The sequence below is a fragment of the Dermacentor silvarum genome, chromosome 1, assembly GCF_013339745.2.
Source record: "Dermacentor silvarum isolate Dsil-2018 chromosome 1, BIME_Dsil_1.4, whole genome shotgun sequence".
NCBI lineage: Eukaryota > Metazoa > Arthropoda > Arachnida > Ixodida > Ixodidae > Dermacentor > Dermacentor silvarum.
The window spans coordinates 229,453,516-229,461,765 of record NC_051154.1 but is presented as its reverse complement, the minus strand read 5'-3'; positions in this window follow the sequence as shown (position 1 = coordinate 229,461,765).

Below are 8,250 nucleotides of genomic sequence, written 5' to 3'. Positions count from 1 at the left end.
AGGCGCTCCGAGTTTTTCCTTAAGTGTGAAACAGACTTAAGTACACCGGACGACGGCAGCCAGTCGAATCCCCTGCGGCGCCCCGTGTGCTCCGGTTTATTCAGTTCCCTCAAGCCCCTGACGCTCGCGCTATATGTATGACGTAGCAGACACTACAGGTACCGGCCTCGTGACCGGCCATGGATGCAGTAACGGCCGTCTCCTGCCGAGCGAGCCACGACGTGCCTCTGTACGACGTGTTGACAAGCGTGGCGAAGTCACTGCTCCTGAGCACTGAACGTTCGCGCAATCTCTCAAAACTCGGCGGAAGCGGGTCAATAAACGTCTCGCTAGTCGTCCTGCGGTGGGCAGCCCATCGGGGGCGATGCGGTGCACGAGAATCCATCGCGGTTTATCGCCCACGAAGTACTGAAACGGCAGACGCAAGCGGGCGTCCCGCCGAAAGCTGGAGCGCAAGGAGTGGAAGCGTCCGCTCTCGATGCATGGCTGCCACTGCCGAAACGTTCTGGGTGCCCCGATAGACAAGTAGAATAAGAGGCAAGAAGTGAAGAAGTCGGCAATAGAAAAATGAGAAAAAAAAATCAGCTAAAGAGAAGGGACAGTAGGCATCAAGAACAGCTTAGTGTGGAGACAAATGTAGGGGTGTGCGAATATTCGAGTTCCGCATTCAAATCGAATAATATCTAATCGAATAATTCGATTCGATTTTCGAATAGCTACTATTTGAAATTTCGAATAATTCGACAGACGAATATCTAAAACGCGACAAAGGCCAATGGTGCAACGTGGTTAGGGTGGTGTGGTTAAAACTAATGCTAACGTCGTTACAGTAGGCCTTTCGTTAAAACTTTCACCGGTATCCTGGTTCAAAAGCGAGCGCATCTTTACTATTAAAGGAGATTATGCCATTTACGCACGATATGAGAAAACTGTCAAGGCCTTCACAACTTCGCTTCCGAAACGAAGGCACGGACTTTTGCGTAGTTCGGTCGCGTACGTATGCCGCAAGCTCCGTAAAACACTTTTACTCAAACATCTTCCTTCACATCCTGTCTCAACCACCGTCGCCGCGAGCTTATATTGGGTTGCACCCGGGATCAGGAACCGACATGACTCAACTGCTCACAGCACAGCGAAGGCTTGCGGAAAGGGCGAGTTCCTCCTCGCACATTCGTCTGGCCGCGGCGGACGAACACCGCGGACGATTTCTTTCCAGACGTTGCGCGGGAGTTCGCTGTATCGGTGGCCTCCAGGCCAAGCGAGTCGCTCGTTGGGGCCCTGAAAAAGGGGCTCTGTTTGTTCCTCCTCATTTCCGGAGGGGGTGAGGGGGCTAGGCACCTTTTGGTAATTGTTTTTTACTGCGATAGCAATTATATGGACACTTAAACCGGATTTCTGCCGTCGGCGTCGCAGTCGTCGTCGCCGTGAGGTTCCGTATAAAGTCCAAGGGCGATGAAATCGTCGCCGCGCGCCGTATGCGTGAGTGAAAGCGCGCGGGGGATGCGCACTATCACGGAGAGCGAACGCACGGCGGAAAGCAAACGCGACCGTCGCGCGAAAGGCCGTGGGGGTATGGGAGGGAGGGAGGCGGGGTGACGCTGTGCTGCGGCACCAAATGCGTATCTTGCAACCGGGCGCAAGGGGAACTGGCCACTCAATCTCCCACGTGAAAGCAAGAAAGCAGGAAAGCAGCGCGAGAGGGAGGGGGGGCAGCTTCTACTCTGCCAACAACGGCGCTTGTACTTTGCCCGCTGTGGCGGTCGCCCGCACCGTCTCCTAAAAGCGATCTCCACAGGGCTCTGACCTTTGTATGCCCTGTGCATTCACCGCTCAGTTTTCGTTGAAGCGATAGACCGCATGAACCTTCGCCCGCTGCGGCGGCTGCGCTTTCTGCCAGCGTTTTGACAGTCGTCTGCGGTCATTCAGTGGGATCTATTCATGTTTGCTTGTGCGCGCTGACACCACGCTTGTTAATTCAGTTAGTAAGCGAATGTGTCCAAGTTTATGCAGCCGATAAAACTACTATCCCTACTCCGAATAACTCTCTACTAATTTGCTATCGCAATTGATGCTTCGCCTTTCGGGCGTAACTGCGACATTTTTTTCGATGCGCACGCTCTGTCGAGGCAATCCGTTGGCGCCGTGATATCACGATGTCGTTTGAAGGCGGCAGCGTGTGCTCGGTTAGGGCCCATTCACACTTGCGACTAGGCGAGGTCGCGCGACCGATTGCGACTGGCGACCAGAAAGCTACTCAAGACGAACGATGTTCATACTGACAAATGCGACCGACGAGTCGCTAAACCGAAATGTCTCCGATATGCCATTCACGTCTGCTTGAAATGTCATCGCCGCGTAAAATAAGCCTCAGCGTATACGGACGTCCTGTTCTTTCGCATTTGATTGGTTCAGTTGTTCTGCGACTGCGGTCGCGCGACTGAAAAATCGAGCAGTGAGCGACTGGCCCGAAACGGTCGCATTTCGAGAAAAGCGACCATTTGCGACTACTCGCGACTGGTTGCTTGGCAACTAACGTGGTCGCGCGACCTCGCCTAGTCGCAAGTGTGAATGGGCCCTAACTTGGTCGTGCGACCTCGCCTAGTCGTAAGTGTGACTGGACCCTTAAGCGCTCGTTTGTGACGGCACCTGTCAGTGGCACACCTTTTCTCGTCAAGCATTTATGTGCCGCGTTCTGAAACATGGATAGCCGTGGCGAAAAGAGGAGTTTAATTTGGAATTTTTTCGACAAAGCAACTCCGTGCTCTGCTTTTGCAGGAAATGCGGTTCGACCCTGAAGACGCCGTCAAGCACAACAAGCCTGCTCGTGAATCATCTGAGGAGCAAGCATCACACGCAGTACTTGCAACTCCAGCAGTCGTCTAAGGAAAAATCGAAGCCTAAGGACGTTGCTGGATCTGACTAAAGTGAAAGGTCTGCTGTCCGGAAGCGCGAAAAATGAAACGACGATTTTCATTGCGCGCTCGATCGAGACGTCCAGCCGTACGAGTTCGTGGAGAACAAAGGATTTCAGGACTTGATCCGCCACGTCCAGTCCCAGTACAAGATCCCGGACAGAACTACGTTCTCAAGAACAGTAATTCCTGAGCTGTACCGAAGCACAGTCGACTCACTCAAGACACAGATCGCGTCGGACATAGCAAACGGATTAGTGTGGCTTGCATTTACAACCGACATGTGGACATGCAGGGCAAATAAGTATACATCTTTGACCTGCCACTATATGACCCAAGATTTCGCAGTCAAGGCCATCACCCTGGCGTGTTGTCACCTGCAAGAAAGCCACACAGCTGTGAATATCGAAGCCTGCTTGACCGAAATCGTCAAGGAGTCGACCTCAGCAATAGGCCTGTGTATGTGGGGACATACATTGGTCGGAATATCCGTGCTGCCGTGCGTCAGATGGAATGGATCCCACTGCAGTGCCTGGGACACACGTTGCAACTGGCAATCAAGGACGCAAAAGAAGACACGCCGGTGGTTTCATTGCTGTGCAAGAAGGCACGAGCGTTAGTTCGACACTATAAACAGAGCGCTCAGGCAATTCGCCGGCTCAAGGACTGCCAGAAGCGCATGGAGCTTCCAAGTATAGGCCTCATTCAAGATGTGGACACGCGTTGGAACAGTGAACACGCAATGCTGAGCCGCTTGGTGCATTTAAGAGACGCTGTCTCACTCGAAATAGCAACATCAGAAACAAGTGTGAGCTGCCTTTCCCTAAGTGAGTGGAATGTTGCTGCAAGCTTAGTGCAGATCCTGCACCCTATTGCAGATGCGACTACAGATCTTAGCGGCCTGAAGTATGGAACTATGTGCTATTTCTTTACGGGGCAGAACAGCTCCTCAAGGGGCACACCAACATTGAAAACCGCGACTCCAAGCTCTTCCGCATGTTCTTATATAGCAAACAAAGCTAAGAACTTGCTGAAGAGCTTGGAGTCACGGTTTCCTCTTTATGCAGAACGAAAGTAACTGATGCTCGCAACACTATGTGATCCGAGGTTTAAATATATTTTCTGCACAAATTCATTCAATCAGTCACAGGCTGCTGAGCTGCTGGCATTACTGGTCGACACACTCGCATGAACTCTCCATCGCTGCACTTTCAAAATCCGAGGCCATCGACAAGTCATGCCGCAAGCAAAGAAGGCCAGGTCTGGGAGTATGTCGAACTGCTGGCGTCAAAAAAGAACCAGCACAGTGAGCTCACACCTTATAGTCAGGAAGTTGAAAAATACTTAAATGACCCGTTGATCCCAAGAAAGGATGATCCTTTGAAATATTGGAAAGAGCACGGAGCTTCACTGTATCCAGGAATCTCCAAATTTGCTTTGCGATACCTTCCCATCCCTGCTACAGAGCTGCCCAGTGAACGCATGTTTGCAACTGCAGGAAACACCGTAACATCGCGGCGAGAGAGCCTGAAGCCAGGCCATGTGGAACAGCTTTTGTTTCTGCATGACAATTAGGGGCCTTGTGGTAACAGTAACTCACCGCTTTGTGTGCTCGAGGACATGAGCAGACATTATTTCTTTGTTCTTTCTGTAAATTTTGAATAAATATTTTGTATTCGATTCGATATTCGATATTTTTGGCCACTATTCGGCACTATTCGATTTGTATACGATTCGAGATGAAATTTCACTATACGCGCACCCCTAGAAAAAAGTGAGGTGAGCACAATGGCCAAACCCCCGTAGTGGGTAGGGGCCACATACGAGATAGGCAACAATGCCGACGACAACAACGACAACAACAACACCAATGGGACGAGAGCGTGCATCGAGTTGGCAGCGTTGAGCTACAGAACAGAAAACTGAAGGAGTCTGCTACACGAACGTGAAGAATTTGGCAACCACATGGCGGTCTCCGCTTCTGACCAGTTCGAAGAAGGGAGAAAAAAAAAGGGGGGGGGAGGGGGGGGGGCGCTCCGCCGGCGGCAATCCGCCTGGTTTCCCGTGCAGGAGATAGCTCACGCTCTCGCAGCGCTTGAACAGCATTCACGGCAGTCTCCCTCAGTGGCTGCTTAAAATTTCTTCGCTCAGCGAGCATTACTTCAAGCTATTTGCGCAAAGAGTTCAGCACAACTACGAGTTCGTCTGACGGATACAACAGACCGCCTCTGTCTTGAAGCTTGATCAGAGAATCTGACGGCGCCGAGGGCTTGGGCAATGTCACCAAATTGAGGCATACTTTGCAAGACACCCGCTCATTAGCAGCTCTCGACAGGTATCCGCCAACCATCGCTAGTGCTGCACATTCTGGCGAACGAAGCGTTTCCTTGCTCGGGTAATGTGGTTGACCAGCGCTGCTATCGCCTCTTTGGGAAATTCTTCGGATGGTTCTGGTGTAGTGCTTACGCTCAGTTGCCGGCGTGGCGACGAGCATGTGCTGTCTTCCGTGTCCTTTACGTTGCTGCCTTTTGATGATCACGCAGTGCCTGTCTTCAGAGACTTTTCTATTCCGCACAAAACTGCTCGTGCGTCTGTGTGGTCGTTGCTTCCAGCTGACCTCCTCAACAACCCAGAAAAAAAAAGAAAGATTTAATGGCGTCAGACGAGAGCTTTCTAGTCAGAACAAATCGAAAGCGCATCTCTCTCAGCAAGTATCTGACGCATTCCAACTTTAAGCAACTTCTCTCGACGTTCTTCGTCGCTCGGCATTTCATGAAATGAGATGCCCAGGACCTTTCTCTTGCTGTACGAGGTGCATCCAGGTCCACATTAATACGCCATACCACTGGGTATCAATTCGCGAACGCCCCATCAAATCACTTAAAGTAGCATAACTCGCGCGTGACCACGATGTATTTTTTTTTTTTCGGCCAGAAGGCTCTCATTTGCGTTGCTGCTAGACGTACTCAATGCGTCATCGACAGTGTCACCACAGCCACAGTTCTTCAATACCCTGTCGCAGCTCACCGCGTCAATCGAAGGCAGAAGACAAGTTTTTTCCCAGCCGTGGACTGCTGCAGAGACGTGGCAAACTCAGCAAACCAGCGAACCGTCGGCAGGCGAGGCAAATGAATTTTGTCGCGATTTCACACTAACGGAGACGCGCACACGCAATTTTTTGCGGCTCTAACTACATCTAACACCGTGGCTGTAACTATGCACGGCGGCTAGCGAACTATTCTCGGGTAGCAGCGCCCCTAGCGGGCGACCTGCGAGGAGGTCAGGCAAGGAGGTTGAACGGCGCTCCCGTAGTGATTGCGCGGGCACAGAAAATACTACAAAGGTTTCTTTGACACATTTATTTACAAAGTTTCAAATGCCCTCTGATAAATCGAAATCGAAGGCGTCTGCCTCTTTTGGACCTCGACCTCCCAAGGTTCCAGCGGCGGGGCAGGAGGAGCCGGTCCCAGGACGAGGGCCGCCAATACAGGATCGCGCGCCAACCTATCACGCAGCTCGCTGGCGTCACTGCAAGCTTCCTTGGGCCGCGGCCTCCGCCATCTTGGCGATATGCAGCTCCGAGGCCGCATGCCGCGCGGCGTCGATCACGAAGCCGCCGCAGATTTCGCAGTAACTGCCCGGGGCTTCCGGTGGCAGGGCCACGTCCAGGCCGCGGGCGCGCTGCACCCGCAGTTGCGTCCTCCATGGGGCTGCGCTAGCGTATAGGCGGGGAGGCTGATCCCCCACTTGTGCAACCAACGTGGCCACGTGGCGCAACGACCGGAGATTTCTCGCTGGTGGCGAGTTGGAGCCCCGGCGTCCTGGTTCGTCGGTCGAGCCGTTCGTACCCGCGCCGCGGTTGCCCCCACCTCCACGTGGTTGCTCCAAAGAGTGGCGGGTCCGCGCCATCCGCTGCTCGTTCCTCGGCTCACCTCGGGTCACATCGGCCATCTGGTCGTGGCCCTGTGCCCGAGTTCTCAGTCGCTCTCTTCCCCAAAGCGTCGACGGGCGCTGGCGACCCGACGCCTGGTGATCGGAGCCAGCGGGCATAGTGGTTTTGAGAAAGGAAGCAGCCCTTGAGGGAGCACGGCTCAGCGCCGAGGAGCGTCTGCTTGCTAGAGGTACCGAGGCAGGGGAGTGAATCTTTCTATACCTCCCATTGGCTCTCGTATAGCAGACGCTCAGTCGACGCTAGCGCCAAGGCGCACTTCAGTTAGGCCTTAGCGGACGGACGACGGTACAGCGGCGGCGAAAAAAAAGAAAGATAAGCTGCGCGATATTTTTTTTTTTTTTTTTTTTTGCCGTCGCAGCCGACAAAAGGTGCCCAAAACGTCTACGTATGGTCTACGTTGACCTATGACGTCACGTCCGCTATAACCCATGATGTCAAATCCGGCCATTTTGCATGGCGTGTGTCTTTTAAGACTTGTCGCAGTGTGAAGCGGTCCGTATTCTGTACCTCCTTACGGCGTAAGTAATCCATTTTGCCACTCTATATGCAGGTAATAAAATGATGGGGCTGTTAGCTGCTTGATGTGTTGCCGTTAGTTATCCTGCGCGCATATTTTGCCTCGTGGCCGCGTCAAATTGCAGCCGGCCCGTGGAATGGGTCGTGGCATCCCATATAAAGTTGATCCTGTGAGTATACGCCTCAGTCAGGATCGTTAGTACGTGTACAGAACCATCCAGTAGTCTGGTTCAGTGAATGATGCGTGAAAAAACGAGGACGTAAGAAAACCCTGGCATGGTGAGCTGTTCCGCCAGATCGTGTTAAGTCGCGTTTTTGCGCGAGCTGGTCGAACAGCTTTGCTAGTACATTTCATTTAATCATCACCTGCATTCTTATTAATAAGACAAATGGCATTACTGCGCGAAAGAGCGTCTCGAAGTTTCCCAACAACAGCCAGTGCCGCCGTGCCTGTTGCATGCACGCTTACTAGCTACACGCTGTCCTGATGCAGTTAGAACGATTATGACGCAGTATCAGCCTGCTACGGCGGGATGCAGGGTCACTATGACAATACAGTTAAAAAGAACAAAAGAAATGAATGCAGTAAGTGTGGTGTTCAAACGTTGCCAAGCGCGATGAGCCGACCTGCCTCGTAAGATCGTTGTATGAATCGGCTTCCTAAAGTCAGCTTCGCTGCAGTAGATTGGTGTTACGCGGTGAAGCTTACCCAAAATTATTGCAGTGAAGTATACCAAAAGTGAACAGGGGCCGCTGTCACGAGACATGTAGTATGTGTTCCTTAACTATGTAGTACATGTACGCGCGCACTCGCCGTCTCCCATCACATTACGCGCACCGAGGAGCGTAATAAGTGTACTGGCAGGTGTA